The sequence below is a fragment of the Salmo trutta genome, chromosome 26 (assembly GCF_901001165.1).
Source record: "Salmo trutta chromosome 26, fSalTru1.1, whole genome shotgun sequence".
NCBI lineage: Eukaryota > Metazoa > Chordata > Actinopteri > Salmoniformes > Salmonidae > Salmo > Salmo trutta.
Genome location: NC_042982.1, coordinates 47,985,642 through 48,004,342, shown reverse-complemented (window position 1 = coordinate 48,004,342; position 18,701 = coordinate 47,985,642).

The following is an 18,701-nucleotide window of genomic DNA, read 5'->3' as shown; positions in this document are numbered from 1 at the left end:
CAGCACCTCACCATGACTCACCTGGTTCTATAGTCAGCACCTCACCATGACTCACCTTGCTTCACAATGACCTCACCAAAATTGTGTGTTCTTAATTAATTCGCATATTAATTTACAATTCCTCCTTTCTGTGTTCTGACTCCTAAATGATCCATTCCCTTGCTAGATGAAGAACAAAATGCATGCTTGTGCAGCAGCACACGTAGGTCTGATTTGACATTGTATTTTACAATTGATGCATCCCAATGGCACCCTATTTCATAAATAATGCACCACTTTTTGACCAGATCCCATAAGACCCTATGAGCGATGGTCTAAAGTAGTGCATTATAAAGGGAATAGGGTGCTTTTAGGACAGATCCATAGTGACAGCTAGTAAGGAAGTGGTGCCCCCAGCCATGTCATGTCACAGTGACTTACAGTCAGACAGAAATAGGTACTGGAGATGAGGAAGAGGAAGGTGAAGGAGAGGAGAAGAGAATAGAGGAGATGAGAGGAGGAGAGGAGGTGGAGGAAAGGAGAAGAGAAGAGGAAAGAGGAGAGGAGAAGACAGAGGTGGAGGAGAGGAGAGGAGAGGAGAGGAGAGGAGAGGAGAGGAGAAGAGGAAAGAGAACATGTCATCCTGACTTAAGGTCAGGAGCAAAAAGGGGATTCATGGGAGAGGACTGAGCAGCCTACCTATGGTTACATAACCCCTTATCTATTCTATATCACCTGTAAATAGCATGATCTGTATATTATACTGTACATAGAACATGTATGTTGTTAGAATTTGCCAAAGGAGTAAGGGACCTAAGCAGTCTAACTATTGGTTCCACTAACCTTGTACTCTACGGAAAAACGTTTGTGGTAGTGTTTGGCTAGTATGCTGATGCATAACTCATTAAATATAACATTTATATTTTGGTAGCATTTAGTTCATAATAACATACGTAGAACATTTATATTATATAACATTTATTTTAACAGGGAGTTACGTAAGCCAAATACTCTTGGAATATCTTGTTTGAACAACTTAGTATCTCGTTTGAAGAATTTACTATCTCATTTTGAATGACTTCATCTTACCCGAGTCTGCCATCTGGTCTTGGTGATGCATAGAAAAAACAGTAAGTATATTATCCGTGTCCTCATTCAACCACAATAGAATATAAAAAAAAATAATAATGTCTCGTCGATAGGATAGTCTCTAACGGAGTTCATCCAGTTTATTCTCCAGTGACTGATAGGATAGTCTCTGACGGAGCTCATCCAGTTTGTCCTTCAGTGACTGCACGTTCACCAATAGAACAGAGGGCAACTGTAGTCTATTTGCCCGCCGACGTAGTCACGTCAGGATGCCGCCTCGCCTGCATCTCTTTCGCCACCATTTCCTGTTTTGAGTCCCGGGGATTATGCCTGGTCCAGTCACACACTAATCTGTTTCACCTGTCTCAACCCCCTCCAGGTGACGCCCATCTTCCCCATTATCGATGGTGCATTTAATCAATCAAATTGTATTAGTCACATGCGCTGAATACAAACAGGTGTAGACCTTATAGTGAAATGCTTACTTACGAAGCCCATAAACAACAATGCAGTTTAAAAAATACGGATAAGAATAAGAAATAAAAGTAACAAGTAATTAAGAGCAGCATTAAAATAACAATAGCGACACCATATCCCGGTACAGAGTCAATGTGCGGGGGCACCGGTTAGTTGAGGTAATATGTACATATAGGTATTAAAGTGACTATGCCTAGATGATAACAATGGAGAGTAGCAGTGGTGTAAAAGAGGGGCGAGGGCAATGCAAATAGTCTGGGTAGCCATTTGATTAGGAGTTCAGGAGTCTTATGGCTTGGGTTCAAGCTGTTTAGAGCCTCTTGGACCTAGACTTGGTGCTCCGGTATCGCTTGCCGTGCGGTAGCAGAGAGAAAAGTCTATGACTAGGATGGCTGGAGTCTTTGACAATTTTTTAGGGCCTCCTCTGACACCGCCTGGTATAGAGGTCCTGGATCAAAATCAAATCAAATCAAATTTATTTATATAGCCCTTCGTACATCAGCTGAAATCTCAAAGTGCTGTACAGAAACCCAGCCTAAAACCCCAAACAGCAAGCAATGCATGTGAAAGAAGCACGGTGGCTGGGAAAAACTCCCTAGGAAAAATCCTGAGAAAGGCCAAAAACCTAGGAAGAAACCTAGAGAGGAACCAGGCTATGAGGGGTGGCCAGTCCTCTTCTGGCTGTGCCGGGTGGATATTATAACAGAACATGGTCAAGATGTTAAAATGTTCGTAAATGACCAGCATGGTCAAATAATAATAATCATAGTAATTGTCGAGGGTGCAACAAGCACGTCCGGTGAACAGGTCAGGGTTCCGTAGCCGCAGGCAGAACAGTTGAAACTGGAGCAGCAGCATGGCCAGGTGGACTGGGACAGCAAGGAGTCATGCCAGGTAGTCCTGAGGCATGGTCCTAGGGCTCAGGTCCTCCGAGAGAAAGAAAGAAAGAGAGAAAGAGAGAATTAGAGAGAGCATATTTACATTCACACAGGACACCGGATAAGACAAGAGAATACTCCAGATGTAACAGACTGAACCTAGCCCCCCGACACATAAACTACTGCAGCATAAATACTGGAGGCTGAGACAGGAGGGATCAGAAGACACTGTGGCCCCATCCGATGATACCCCCGGACAGGGCCAAACAGGCAGGATATAACCCCACCCACTTTGCCAAAGCACAGCCCCCACACCACTAGAGGGATATCTACAACCACCAACTTACCGTCCGAAGACAAGGCCGAGTATAGCCCACAAAGATCTCCGCCACGGCACAACCCAAGGGGGGGGGCGCCAACCCAGACAGGAAGACCACGTCAGTGGCTCAACCTACTCAAGTGACGCCCCTCCCATGGACGGCATGGAAGAACACCAGTAAGTCAGTGACTCAGCCCCTGTAAAAGGGGGTTAGAGGCAGAGGAATCCCAGTGGGAAGAGGGGAACCGACAAGGCAGAGGACAGCAAGGGCAGGTTCGTTGCTCCAGCCTTTCTGTTCACCTTCACACTCCTGGGCCAGACTATACTTAATCATAGACCTACTGAAGAGATAAGTCTTCAGTAAAGACTTAAAGGTTGAGACGAGTCTGCATCTCTCACATGGGTAGGCAGACCATTCCATAAAAATGGAGCTCTATAGGAGAAAGCCCTACCTCCAGCCGTTTGCTTAGAAATTCTAGGGACAATTAGGAGGCCTGCGTCTTGTGACCGTAGCGTACGTGTAGGTATGTACGGCAGGACCAAATCGGAAAGATAGGTAGGAGCAGCCCATGTAATGCTTTGTAGGTTAGCAGTAAAACCTTGAAATCAGCCCTTGCCTTAACAGGAAGCCAGTGTAGGGAGGCTAGCACTGGAGTAATATGATCAAATTTTTGGTTCTAGTCAGGATTCTAGCAGCCGTATTTAGCACTAACTGAAGTTTGTTTAGTGCTTTATCCGGGGTAGCCGGAAAGTGAGCATTGCAGTAGTCGAGCCTAGAAGTAACAAAAGCATGGATTAATTTTTCCTGCGTCATTTTGGACAGAAAGTTTCTGATTTTTGCAATGTTACGTAGATGGAAAAAAGCTGTCCTTGAAGCAGTCTTGATATGTTCTTCAAGGAGAGATCAGGGTCCAGAGTAACGCCGGATGTCCTTCACAGTTTTATTTGAGACGACTGTAAAACCATTCCCGATTACTTGTCAGATTCACAGAAGATCTCTTTGTTTCTTGGGGACCTAGGACAAGCAATCTCTGTTTTGTCCGAGTTTAAAAGTAGAAAATTTGCAGCCATCCACTTCCTTATGTCTGAAAACAGGCTTCTAGCGAGGCAATTTTGGGCTTCACCATGTTTCATTGAAATGTACAGCTGTGTGTCGTTCCGCATAGCAGTGAAATTTAACATTATGTTTTCGAATGAAATCCCCAAGAGGTAAAATATATAGTGCAAAACAATTATGGTCCTAGAACGGAACCTTGAGGAACACCGAAATTGACAATTGATTTGTCAGAGGCCGAACCATTCACAGAGACAAACTGATCATCTTTCCGACAGATAAGATCTAAACCAGGCCAGAACTTGTCCATGTAGACCAATTTGGGTTTCCAATCTCTCCAAAAGATGTGGTGATCGATGGTATCAATGCAGAGCCTCGGTCTGACGTCATTAAAAGGTCATTTACCACCTTCCAAGTGCAGTCTCAGTGCTATGATGGGGTCTAAAACCAGACTGAAGCGTTTAGTATACATTGTTTGTCCTTCAGGAAGGCAGAGTGAGTTTGCTGCGCAACAACTTTTTCTAAATTTTTGAGAGGAATGGAGATTCGATATAGGCCCGATAGTTTTTTATAATTTCTGGGTCAAGATTCGCCTTTTTCAGAGAGGCTTATTACTGCACTTTTAGTGAGCTTGGTACACATCCGGTGGATAGAGAGACGTTTATTATGTTCAACATAGGAGGGCCAAGCACAGGAAGCAGCTCTTTCAGTAGTTTAGTTGGAATAGGGTCCAGTATGCAGCTTGAGGGTTTGGAGGCCATGATTATTTTCATCATTATGTCAAGAGATATAGTACTAAAACACTTTAGTATCTCCTTTGATCCTAGGTCCTGGCAGAGTTGTGCAGACTCAGGACAATGGAGCCCTGGAGGAATACCCAGATTTAAAGAGGAGTCCGTAATTTGCTTTCTAATGATCATGATCTTTTCCTCAAAGAAGTTCATAAATTTATTACTGCTGAAGTGAAAGCCATCCTCCATTTGCGAATGCTGCTTTTTAGTTAGCTTTGCGACAGTGTCAAAAGAAATTTCGGATTGTTCTTATTTTCCTCAATTAAGTTGGAAAAATAGGATGATCGTGCAGCAGTGAGGGCTCTTCGATACTGCCCGGTACTGTCTTTCCAAGCTAGTCGGAAGACTTCCAGTTTAGTGTGGCGCCATTTCCGTTCCAATTTTCTGGAAGCTTGCTTCAGAGCTCGTGTATTTTCTGTATACCAGGGAGCTAGTTTCTTATGACAGATGTTTTTAATTTTTAGGGGTGCAACTGCATCTAGGGTATTGCGCAAGGTTAAATTGAGTTCCTCGGTTAGGTGGTTAACTGATTCTTGTCCTCTGACGTCCTTGGGTAGGCAGAAGGAGTCTGGAAGGGCATCAAGGAATCTTTGGGTTGTCTGAGAATTTATAGCACGACTTTTAATCTTCCTTGGTTGGGGTCTGAGCAGATTATTTGTTGCAATTGTAAACGCAATAAAATGGTCGTCCGATAATCCAGGATTATGAGGAAAAACATTAAGATCCACAACATTTATTCCATGGGATAAAACTAGGTCCAGAGTATGACTGTGGCCGTGAGTAGGTCCAGAGACATGTTGGACAAAACCCACTGAGTCGATGATGGCTCCGAAAGCCTTTTGGAGTGGGTCGTGGACTTTTCCATGTGAATGTTAAAGTCACCAAAAATTAGAATATTATCTGCTATGACTGCAAGATCCGATAAGAATTCAGGGAACTCAGTAAGGAACACTGCATATGGCCCAGGAGGCCTGTAAACAGTAGCTATAAAAAGTGATTGAGTAGGCTGCATAGATTTTCATGGACTAGAAGCTCAAAAGACGAAAACGTCATTGTTTTTTTTTTTGTAAATTGAAATTTGCTATCGTAAAGTTAGCAACACCTCCGCTGGCCTTTTGCGGGCATGCACGGGGGTATGGTCACTAGTGTAACCAGGGGGTGAGTCCTCATTAACACAGTAAATTCATCAGGCTTAAGCCATTGTTTCAGTCAGGCAATCACATCAAGATTATGATCAGTGATAGTTCATTGACTATAACTGCCTTGGACAGTGAGGTATCTAACATTAAGTAACCCAATTTTGAGATGTGAAGTATCACAATCTCTTTCAATAATGGCAGGAATGGAGGAGGTCTTCTATACTAGTAAGATTACTGAAGCGAACACCGCCATTTTTAATTTTTGCCCAACCTAGATCGAGGCACAGACACGGTCTCAATGGGGAAAGCTGAGCTGACTACGCTAACTGTGCTAGTGGCAGACTCCACTAAGCCGGCAGGCTGGCTAACAGCCTGTTGCCTGGCCTGCACCCTATTTCATTGTGGAGCTAGAGGAGTTAGAGCCCTGTCTATGTTCGTAGATAAGATGAGAGCACCCCTCCAGCTAGGATGGAGTCCGTCACTCCTCAGCAGGCCAGGCTTGGTCCTGTTTGTGGGTGAATCCCAGAAAGAGGGCCAGTTATCTACAAATTCTATCTTTTGGGAGGGGCAGAAAACAGTTTTCATCCAGCGATTGAGTGTGAGACTTTGCTGTAGAGCTCATCACTCCCCCTAACTGGGAGGGGGCCAGAGGACAATTTAATCGATGCCGACACATCTTTCTAGCTGATTACATGCTGAAGCTATGTTGCGCTTGGTGACCTCTGACTGTTTCATCCTAACATCGTTGGTGCCGACGTGGATAACAATATCTCTATACTCTCTACACTCGCCAGTTTTAGCTTTAGCCAGCACCGTCTTTAGATAGCCTAACGTCGGTAGCCCTGCCCCCTGGTAAACAGTGTATGATCGCTGGATGATTAGTTTTAAGTCTAATACTGCGGGTAATGGAGTCGCCAATGACTAGGGTTTTCAATTTGTCAGAGCTAATGGTGGGAGCCGTCGGCGTCTCAGACCCCACAACGGGAGGAGCAGAGACAGAGAAGTCTCGGCCTCCGACTCCGACTCGCTTAACGGGGAGAACCGGATGGCAGGAAGCTTGGCCCCCGGTGATGTACTGGGCCATTCGCACTACCCTCTGAAGTGCCTTGCGGTTGGAGGCTTAGCAGTTGCCATACCAGGCAGTGATGCAACCGGTCAGTATGCTCTTGATGGTTTAGCTGTAGAACCCTTTTGAGTATCTGAGGACCCATGCCAAATCTTTTCAGTCTCCTGAGGGGAAATAGCTTTGTCGTTCCCTCTTCACGACTGTCTTGGTGTGCTTGGACCATGTTAGTCTGTTGGTGATGTGGACACCAAGGAACTTGAAGCTCTCAAGCTGCTCCACTGCAGCTCCGTCGATGAGAATGGTGGCGTGCTCGGTCCATCTTTTTCCTGTAGTCCACAATCAACTCCTTTGTCCCTGATCACATTGGGGGAGATCAGGCCTACACAGTTGTGTCATCGGCAAACTTAATGATGGTGTTGGAGTCGTGCTGGCCGGCAGTCATGAGTGAACAGGGAGTACAGGAGGGGACTGAGCACGTACCTCTGAAGGGGCCCCTGTGTTGAGGATCAGCTTGGCGGATGTGTTGTTACCTACCCTTAGCACCTGGGGGCGGCAGTCAGGAAGTCCAGGATCCAGTTGCAGAGGGAGGTGTTTAGTCCCAGGGTCCTTAGCTTAGTGATGAGCTTTGAGGGCACTATAGTGTTGAACGCTGAGATGTAGTCAATGAATAGCATTCTCATATAGGTTTTCCTTTTGTCCAGGTGGGAAAGGGCAGTGTGGAGTGCAATAGAGATTGCATCATCTGTGGATCTGTTGGGGTGGTATGCAAATTGGAGTGGGTCTAGGGTTTCTGGGATAATGTTGTTGATGTGAGCCATGACCAGCATTTCAAAGCATTTCATTGCTACAGACGTGAGTGCCATGGGGCTTTGTCATTTAGGCAGGTTACCTTAGTGTTCTTGGGCACAGGGACTATGGTGGTCTGCTTAAAACATGTTGGTATTACAGACTCGGACAGGGAGAGGTTGAAAATGTCAGTGAAGACACTTGCCAGTTGGTCAGCGCATGCTTGCAGTACACGTCCTGGTAATCCGTCCGGCCTTTTGTAGTCTGTAATGGTTTGCTAGCCCTGCCACATCTGACGAGTGTCAGAGCTGGTTTAGTAGGATTCGATCTTAGTCCTGTATTGACGCTTTGCCTGTTTGATGGTTCGTCAGAGGGCATACGGATTATTCTTTTAAGCTTCCGTGTTAGAGTTCCCGCTCCTTGAAAGTGGCAGCTCTAGCCTTTGTTCCACTGTTTGTCTGTTGCCAGTTTGTCTTGTCAAGGCTACTAGCGTTTTATCCTGTTACTGTTTCTTGTTAGTTCATGTTTTTTAGTTCTCCCGGATTTAACTATTCTGCCTGCCCTGACCCTAAGCCTGCCTGCCATTCCGTACCTGTTGAAACTGCCCTGTATATTGACCTCTGCCTGCCCTGACCCCTGAGCCTGCCTGCTGTTCTGTACCTTACGGACTCTGCCCTGGATTAGTAACCTCGGCCTGCCCTGGACCTGTCGTTTTTCCTGCCTCCCTGTTTTGTAATAAATATTTTGTTATTTCGAAACTGTCTGCAGCTGGGTCTTATCCTGAGGTCTGATAGTACGAACTGGCCATGACTGACCCAGCCAGACTTAACCAGCTCCGCAACGCTGTCTCCTCCCAAATGAGCCACCCTTGGAAGGCACGAGGAGTTGCTTCGGGTTTTATGGAAGGTTTCCAGACCTTGGCCGAACGGCCATGATCACTCATTGGATACATTGCTGGAGCAATTTCTGTTTCAATGCCTCATCTATGGACCTGTTAGTTATAATGATTGGATGTCTGTCAGTGGCCAGTGGTTTCAATACTGCATCCATGGACCTGTTAGTTATAATGGTTTTATTATTATCCTAAAGGTACCTACAACCTTTAGACTATAGCTTACCTTAATGTGTTGCAGGCATCTCTCTAATCCTCCCTCTACAACCAGTAGCTGTTCTTCACTTCGGTCACATGCACAGTCTCCTGGGAGAGGATCAGGTGGGAAGCAGAGTCCAGGATGATGTAAGAGCCAAAGGAAGCACAGTGGCCTGGCGAACCACACCGTGCGTCTCCAGATACGATCAGTGGACTGTCAGCAACTGTAGCCAGAATGGCCTCTGTGTGCTGGGTCCACATGTGGTTAACCTTTTGGCACAATGTAGATGCACTGTTGGTTAGTGGACTGTCACAGCGACATGGACACCAGGCTGAGAAGTGACATATTTCCACAAATATGGAGTGGGAGCCGCCAGTAAGGAAGACCGCTGATGGCACCAACAGATTTCCTTCTATCAACTTTCCCATTCTGATCTGGGGCTCCCACTTCCTCCTGTGGCCCACAACACATGGTCTCCATGGTGATGGCCAAACCGTTTATTTTCAGGGACGAACTGATGACACTTGCTCGACATCCTGGCTCATCGCAGACATTGAATAACTCCTTCAGCTTGATATCAAAGATGATGTATTTCGGATCTTGCACACACTCTTCGATAGTATATCTTGGCTCGCACTGTGATGATGGTGATTCTGAGCTCTCAGGTTCATACAGAGAGTTCTGGTCTTCACTGATCTCTCTCTCTCCGTCAGACCAGAACTACACCACAGATGGAGCTGACGGAGAGAGAGAGAGAGACCAGAACCACACCACAGATGGAGCTGATGGAGATCAGTGAAGACCAGAACTACACTACAGATGGAGCTGATGGAGATCAGTGAAGACCAGAACTACACCACAGATGGAGCTGATGGAGATCAGTGAATCTGATCTCTCTCCGTCTGCTCCGTCTGCTGCGTATAGGGGCAGGACTCGGTTGAATACTGATGGTCATGAGCACAATCCAGCTAGTCCCCGAGCTCTTTAGTGAGGGTCCTGGTGGACCTCTATAGTGATGGTCCCGGTGGACCTCTATAGTGATGGTCCCGGTGGACCTCTATAGTGATGGTCCCGGTGGACCTCTATAGTGATGGTCCCGGTGGACCTCTATAGTGATGGTCCCGGTGGACCTCTATAGTGATGGTCCGGGTGGACCTCTATAGTGATGGTCCCGGTGGTCCTCTATAGTGATGGTCCCGGTGGACCTCTATAGTGATGGTCCCGGTGGACCTCTATAGTGAGGGTCCCGGTGGACCTCTATAGTGAGGGTCCAGGTGGACCTCTATAGTGATGGTCCCGGTGGACCTCTATAGTGATGGTACCGGTGGACCTCTATAGTGAGGGTCCCGGTGGACCTCTATAGTGAGGGTCCAGGTGGACCTCTATAGTGATGGTCCAGGTGGACCTCTATAGTGAGGGTTCCGGTGGACCTCTATAGTGATGGTCCCGGTGGACCTCTATAGTGAGGGTCCCGGTGGACCTCTATAGTGATGGTCCAGGTGGACCTCTATAGTGATGGTGCAGGTGGACCTCTATAGTGATGGTCCAGGTGGACCTCTATAGTGATGGTGCAGGTGGAGCTCTATAGTGATGGTGCAGGTGGACCTCTTTAGTGATGGTGCAGGTGGACCTCTATAGTGATGGTGCAGGTGGACCTCTATAGTGAGGGTCCAGGTGGACCTCTATAGTGATGGTGCAGGTGGACCTCTATAGTGATGGTCCAGGTGGACCTCTATAGTGATGGTCCAGGTGGACCTCTATAGTGATGGTACCGGTGGACCTCTATAGTGAGGGTCCCGGTGGACCTCTATAGTGAGGGTCCAGGTGGACCTCTATAGTGATGGTCCAGGTGGACCTCTATAGTGAGGGTTCCGGTGGACCTCTATAGTGATGGTCCCGGTGGACCTCTATAGTGAGGGTCCTGGTGGACCTCTATAGTGATGGTCCAGGTGGACCCTCTATAGTGATGGTGCAGGTGGACCTCTATAGTGATGGTCCACCTGGACCTCTATAGTGATGGTCCAGGTGGACCTCTATAGTGAGGGTCCAGGTGGACCTCTATAGTGATGGTGCAGGTGGAACTCTATAGTGATGGTCCCTTGTGGACCTCTTCTCCACTGCAGCACAGGAACCCTCTGGCACCCAGGGATCAGTTTGGCAAGCAGTACTAACCATTACTTGCTGTTGCTAGAAATAAAATGAAGGCGTATATTAGGCTATAGTTAAATTGTTCAAGAATCACTGCATTAACTGTATATTGACCATTTGATATCCAAAATGGCCTCAAGGGTGACAGATTGTCTTGGAATAAACAATAGCCTTAGAAATAACATGGATTTGCATGTACCTCCTCTGCACTGTCTGCCTCCTCCTGAACAGTCTGCCTCCTCCCTGAACAGTCTGCCTCCTCCTACACTGCCTGCCCCCTCCTGCACAGTCTTCCCCCTCCTGCACAGTCTGCCCACTCCTGCACAGTCTGCCTCCTCCTGAACAGTCTGCCTCCTCCTGCACAGTCTGCCTCCTCCTACACTGTCTGCCCCCCCTCCTGCACAGTCTGCCCCCTCCTGCACAGTCTGCCCCCTCCTGCACAGTCTGCCTCCTCCTGCACAGTCTCCCTCCTCCTGCACAGTCCGCCCCCTCCTGCACAGTCTGCCCCCTCCTGCACAGTCTGCCCCCTCCTGCACAGTCTGCCTCCTCCTGCATAGTCTGCTCCCTCCTGCACAGTCTGCCTCCTCCTGCACAGTCTTCCTCCTCCTGCACAGTCTGCCCCTCCTGCACAGTCTGTCCCTCCTGCACAGTCTGACTCCTCCTGCACAGTCTGCCCCCTCCTGCACAGTCTGCCCCCCTCCTGCACAGTCTGCCTCCTCCTGCACAGTCTGCCCCCTCCTGCACAGTCTGCCCCGTCCTGCACAGTCTGCCCCCTCCTGCACAGTCTGCCTCCTCCTGCATTGTCTTTGCCCTCCTGCACGGTCTGCCTCCTCCTGCACAGTCTGCCTCCTCCTGCACAGTCTGCCCCCTCCTGCACAGTCTGCCCCCTCCTGCACAGTCTGCCCCCTCCTGCATAGTCTTGCCTCCTCCTGCACAGTCTGCCTCCTCCTGCACAGTCTGCCTCCTCCTGCACAGTCTGCCTCCTCCTGCACAGTCCTGCCTCCTCCTGCACTGTCTCCTCAGGATGAAAACCTTTTCAGGGATGGCGGTGTCATCCTGAAACCAAACAAACGTTTTGTTAAGACAACTGAACCCAAATATATCAGTTGGGCGTTAACAACCTACCTGTTCTGTATGCTGTCAGCACACACACACACACACACACACACACACACACACACACACACACACACACACACCAAGCAAAGCAACTACAGGGACATTTCTTTTCCGGAAAACATTAGTTATGTCAACTTCAGTCTAGCCAAATGAGGTGGCGCTAACAAAACATTCCAAAAACAAATCTGTCAGAAAAATGTATTTCGTGACTATCTGAGGTGGAAGCTAGCTACCTACCAAATTACAGGGAAACTCTTTGGCCCAGCAGTCTAGGGGGGATGGCAATGAGACCCGTAACATAAATCATGCAAATTATAATAGTGAAAAAGTAACAGTGAGAACAAATAACCACAGACAACTACAATCTACCGTCAAACTCTAATGGTTTATTTATAAACACACGGTAATGGGGTGTGAGAAAAGGGGCTGAGCTGGACCCAAGCAAAGAAACAATAATCCAAAAACACCCCTAAGCTAGACTAGCCTACTTCAATAACAGCTAGCTAACTAACCAAAAATACAGTGTGGTGGTCCGCCCAGTTCTAACTAGGGTACTTAGACAAAGTATTCCTACGGTAATGTATGCCCATGGGCGACTTGTCTTGGTACCCCCCCTTTTCCCACCAACAAACAAACAGTCAACACTTTAACCAAAAACAATACTCACAGGTGGGATGGACAAAGTGACATGTAGTTGCAATACAAAAGAGAGATCATTACAGAAAGAGAGAGCTGGGGAGACAGAGCAAGAGCGCGAGAGCGAGAGAGCGAGAGCGCGAGAGCGAGAGAGCGAGAGAGCGAGAGCGCGAGAGCGAGAGCGCGAGAGAGCGATCGAGAGAGAGATCGAGAGAGAGAGATCGAGAGTGAGAGAGAGAGCGAGAGAGAGATCGCGAGAGAGATCGCGAGATCGAGAGAGAGAGAGACAGAGAGAGAGAGACAGAGAGAGACAGAGAGAGACAGAGAGAGACAGAGAGAGAGAGAGAGAGAGAGAGGGGGACAGAGAGAGAGGGGGACAGAGAGAGAGGGGGACAGAGAGAGAGAGGGACAGAGAGAGAGAGAGAGAATGAACATAGAGATTGATCTGGGGAGAAAACAACTGACTGGGTTTATAAACAAAGGAAAAGGGGCTGTGATTGGTTGAGGGAAAAGGAACAGGTGTCTTCGGATTGTGGCTGATTGGTGACTGATTGGGGGAGTGATGATTGTCACCTGTGAGGAGGAGAAGGAGAGAAAAGAAATACACATACAGGATACACACTCAGGATACTTGTATCTGTAACACTAACGTTAGTTACTGGGGTGTGTTACACAAATCACTTCAGACTCAATTAGCTAGTTACCTTTAACTAGAGTTGCAACAAAGTTGTCCGGTGTCTAAGGCTAGCCTAGTCAACAACAGTCATGACTCATGGTTAACGTTACCTCAGGCTCCATTGGCTCGCATCGCCTCCTCTGTTCAGTCCGGCTTTGGCTTGACTCAGAAGTCAGCGATGTTGATGATGGTCAGTCGGTAACCTTTACACCATAACCTTCAAAATATAAAATGGAGGTGCAGACAGAGGGCTTCAACGTAGGCCTTTGACTCCTTCCCTTCGGAAACTCCCGGTTGCTTCATCGAAAGTGCCTTTTATTGTGAAGTCTTCCTCCGTGGTGTGCTGGCTGCAGATCCTGCTAGCCTCGAACTGGCACGTCCATCCTCTTCAGGACATGGAGCCACTTCTTCAAAAGTTGTTGGTCCTTGGGTAGCCGATGGTAGCTTTCCAATGGGTTTTTTGGAGCCAATTCCTACAGCCTGACGCTATACAGTTCATGTTTGAATTATTACTTGTTCTGTCATCTTCGTTGTCCGCACCTAACCTCACTCTCTTCGATTCACTCTCTGCGCAAAAACTCTATACTAAATATAGAGATGTTTTTATGTTAAATGCACATGTTTAGTATTTGTGGATTGAATACATCTCTTTGTTTAGCTTTACTTACTAAAGGGTTTCCATTCCCCTTTAACAGCACCAGAAAACACCGTCTGTCAAATTATTTTCTAACCAATTACATGACCCCTGATCCATACCGATTGCAGAAATATCTTTGAATCAATAAAGAGTGGTCAACAGTATTGAAAGCCTTGGATATGTCATTAAACAAGGCAGTACTCTGCTTCCTCCCATCCATACCCTTTACCACATCATTTAACACCAAGCTTGTAGCAGACATGGGGTTATGACCTGGCCTGAAACAAGACTGGTGAACACTTACGTCTCGTAGCCAGGAAGGATCAAAGCTGACAGTTGATTAATGGTTCTAACATTTTTGCTAGGCAAGACAATTTCGAGATAGGTCAGAGGGGTCACCACCTTTGTGGAGAGGGGCTGCTTTCCAAGCCCTGGGGATAGCACCTGTGGTCCCCACCTTCATGGAGAGGGGCTGCATTCCAAGCCCTGGGGATAGTACCTGAGGTCCCCACCTTCATGGAGAGGGGCTGCCTTCCAAGCCCTGGGGATAGCACCTGAGGTCCCCACCTTCATGGAGAGGGGCTGCCTTCCAAGCCCTGGGGATAGCACCTGAGGTCCCCACCTTCATGGAGAGGGGCTGCCTTCCGAGCCCTGGGGATAGCACCTGAGGTCCCCACATTCATGGAGAGGGGCTGCCTTCCAAGCCCTGGGGATAGCACCTGAGGTCCCTACCTTCATGGAGAGGGGCTTGCCTTCCAAGCCCTGGGGATAGCACCTGAGGTCCCCACATTCATGGAGAGGGGCTGCTTTCCAAGCCCTGGGGATAGCACCTGAGGTCACCCACCTTTGTGGAGAGGGGCCGCCTTTCGAGCCCTGGGGATAGCACCTGAGGTCACGACCTTTGTGGAGAGGGACCACCTTCCAAGCCCTGGGGATAGCACCTGAGGTCACCACCTTTGTGGAGAGGGACCACCTTCCGAGCCCTGGGGATAGCACCTGAGGTCACAACCTTTGTGGAGAGGGAACCACCTTCCAAGCCCTGGGGATAGCACCTGAGGTCACCACCTTTGTGGAGAGGGACCACCTTCCAAGCTCTGGGGATAGCACCTGAGGTCACGACCTTTGTGGAGAGGGACCACCTTCCAAGCCCTGGGGATAGAACCTGAGATAATCGTCAGATTAAAATTTGTGTCAATGACTCCGCAATCGGGAGCAGAAAGCTGCAGCAAGAAAGGATAAAGCAAATCAGCCCCAGTGGATTTTTTTTTTTTACGTCAATCTTAAGCAAGACATCTTGCACATCACAAGTATAAAGTTGCTGAAATAAAAACAAATATTCACTACAACCTTTTTTTCTGTTTGTGTTATTATTTAGTATATTGCATCATACTGTGAGATATTTCATACTGTTCACTCTCTAACACAAATGACATCCTTGGACCAGAATAAAGGACGATCAAAACATTTCTTTAGATGAGCAATCTGCTCCATGTTCTTGCAGTGGCTATCTAAATGATTCACTCTTCTTTGGACAAAGGCTGAAGTCTCAAGCTGTTTCTGAGATAGTAGGAGTTCTGAAAACCCTTGATTGATTTTCTGGATGGCCATAAATATAAATGCATGCGCATACAGTACTATAAACCTAAAATAATGGTGTAATTGTAAAACGCTCCTTTAGGCTGGTAGTTGGAGGAGAATCCTTTTTGTAACAAGAGGAATCCTGGCATACACACCTGACTGAGGCAGACAAGTGATGGACCACGTGAATAACCAAACCCCCTGAGTTTGGACTGTCGATAAAATGAAATCACCCTCAGACTAAAGCCCACCTCCCTCCCTGTCTGCCTCTCTCCTACCTCCTCTCTCCCTCCTCTCTCCCTCTCTCCCTCTCCCCTTCCTCCCTCTCTCCTCCCTCTCTCTTCCCTCCCCCCTCCCCCCTCCCCTCCCTCCCTCTCTACACCCGTCTACCTCTCACCACTTTCGGAAAGTCTAACATCCTCAGTTTTCAGAAGAGAAAAGAGCTCTGACATTCAATGTATTTTCAATCTGATTTTCCTATATGGGCCACAGGTTCGTTCTATCAGACTGTTTGAATACAGGCTGGAGGCATCTAGGGCTACATCCCAAATGGCACCCTATTCCCTTTATGGTGCACTACCTGGTCAAAAGTAATGCATTGTAAAGGGAATAGGGTGCCATTTGGGATGCTTCCTAGGAGAAGAGCTGAGGAGAGGGCTGATCATGATCCCCCTAACGCCCAGATGGGCTGACTCTGGCTATGCAGTGTCACGTTTAATCTCTTAGTGCCCTTCAGAGTACAGTGGGCCAGAGAAAGAAGAGAGTCCAGCATTTATTTATTTATCCGTCCGTCCGTCCGTCCCTCTCTCTCGCTCTATCTTTCTGGCCAGCTGCCCGTCTGTATGGGGTGTTTAAGATACTGAAGGCTCAGGGTATGATGTGATGTGTTGTGATGCCCATCAGCACTGCTTGCACAGACAGTGGAACACTTGACAAAATGAAAATGCCTTGTTTGGGGAGCTAATATTTGGATCGAACCTGTGCCTTGAAATCATGGTTCCTACAATGTCTCACAATTTATTCAGAATTTATTCGATCTAAAGTGCCTTGCAAAAGTATTTACCCCCCTTGGCATTTTTACTATTTTGTTGCATTACAACCTGTAATTTAAATAGATTTTTATTTGGATTTCATGTAATTGGTGAAGTGAAATGAAAAAAATAACTTGTTTAAAAAAATTCAAAAAAATAAACAATGGAAAAGTGGTGCGTGCATATGTATTCACCTCCTTTGCTATGAATCCCCTAAATAAGATCTGGTTGCAACCAATACCTTCAGAAGTCAAGTAATTAGTTAAATAAAGTCCACCTGTCACATGATCTCAGTATATATACACCTGTTCTGAAAGAGTCTGCAACACCACTAAGCAAGTGGCACCATGAAGACCAAGGAGCTCTCCAAACAGGTCAGGGACAAAGCTCGGGAGAAGTACAGATCAGGGTTGGGTTTATAAAAAAATATCCGAAACTTTGAACATCCCACGGAGCACAATTAATCCATTATTAAAACATTGAAAGAGTATGGCACTACAACAAATCTGCCAAGAGAGGGCCGCCCACCAAAACTCATGGACCAGGCAAGGAGGGCATTATTCAGAGAGGCAACAAAGAGACCAAAGATAACCCTGAAGGAGCTGCAAAGCTCCACAGCGGAGATTGGAGTATCTGTCCATAGAACCACCTTAAGCCGTACACTCCAGAGCTGGGCTTTACGGAAGAGTGGCCAGAAAAAAGCCATTGCTTAAAGAGAAAAATAAGAAAATACGTTTGGTGTTCACCAAAAGGCATGTGGGAGACTCCCCAAACATATGGAAGAAGGTACTCTGGTCAGGTGAGACTAAAATGTAGCTTTTTTGTCCATCAAGCAAAACGCTATGTTCTGGCGCAAACCCAACACCTCTCATCACCCCTGGAATACCATCCCCACAGTGAAGCATGGTGGTGGCAGCATCATGCTGTGGGTATGTTTTTCATCAGCAGGGAAAGGGAAACTCATCAGAATTGACGGAATGATGGATGGCGCTAAATACAGGGAAATTCTTGAGGGAAACCTGTTTCAGTCTTCAAGAGATTTGAGACTGAGGCGGAGGTTCACCTTCCAGCAGGACAATGACCCTAAGCATACTGCTAAAGCAACACTTGAGTGGTTTAAGGGGAAATATTTAAATGTCTTGGAATGTCCTAGTCAAAGCCCAGACCTCAATCCAATTGAGAATCTGTGGTATGACTTATAGATTGCTGTACACCAACAGAACCCATCCAACTTGAAGGAGTTAAAGCAGTTTTGCCTTGAAGAACGGGCAGAAATCCCAGTGGCTAGATGTGCCAAGCTTATAGAGACATACCCCAATAGACTTGCAGCTGTAATTGCTGCAAAAGGTGACTCAACAAAGTATTGACTTTGGGGGGCTGAATAGTTATGCACGCTCAAGTTTGCTGTTTTCCTTCTATTATTTCTTGTTTGTTTCACAATAAAACATATTTTGCTTCTTCAAAGTGGTAGGCATGTTATGTAAATCAAATGATACAAACCCCCCAAAAATTCATTTTAATTCCAGGTTGTAATGCAACAAAATAGGAAAAATGCCAAGGGGGTGAATACTTTCGCAAGCCACTGTAATTACAAAAGGATACTTGCTGTATGAATAGAACAGCTAGTAAGTAACATGTACTGCTGTCAGTATTTCACATCACAGAATGTGTCTAAACTGCTGGGCTAAATGGAGACATGAACTCGTGTGATTAGTAACTGGGCGGCAGGTAGCCTAGTGGTTAGAGCGTTGGACAAGTAACCGAAAGGTTGCTTGATTGAATCCCCGAGCTGACAAGGTAAAAATCTGTCATTCTGCCCCTGGACAAGGCAGTTAAAACCTCTACACGTTCCGCTAGCGGAACGTCTGCTCCAATATCCAATGATGGGCGGGGCGCGAAATACAAACTCCTCTAAAATCCGAAACTTCCATTTTTCAAACATATGACTATTTTACAGCTATTTAAAGACAAGACTCTCCTTTATCTAACCACACTGTCCGATTTCAACAAGGCTTTACAGCGAAAGCAAAACATTAGATTATGTCAGCAGAGTACCCAGCCAGAAATAATCAGACACCCATTTTTCAAGCTAGCATATCATGTCACATAAACCCAAACCACAGCTAAATGCAGCACTAACCTTTTATGATCTTCATCAGATGACACACCTAGGACATTTATGTTATACAATACATGCATGTCTGTTC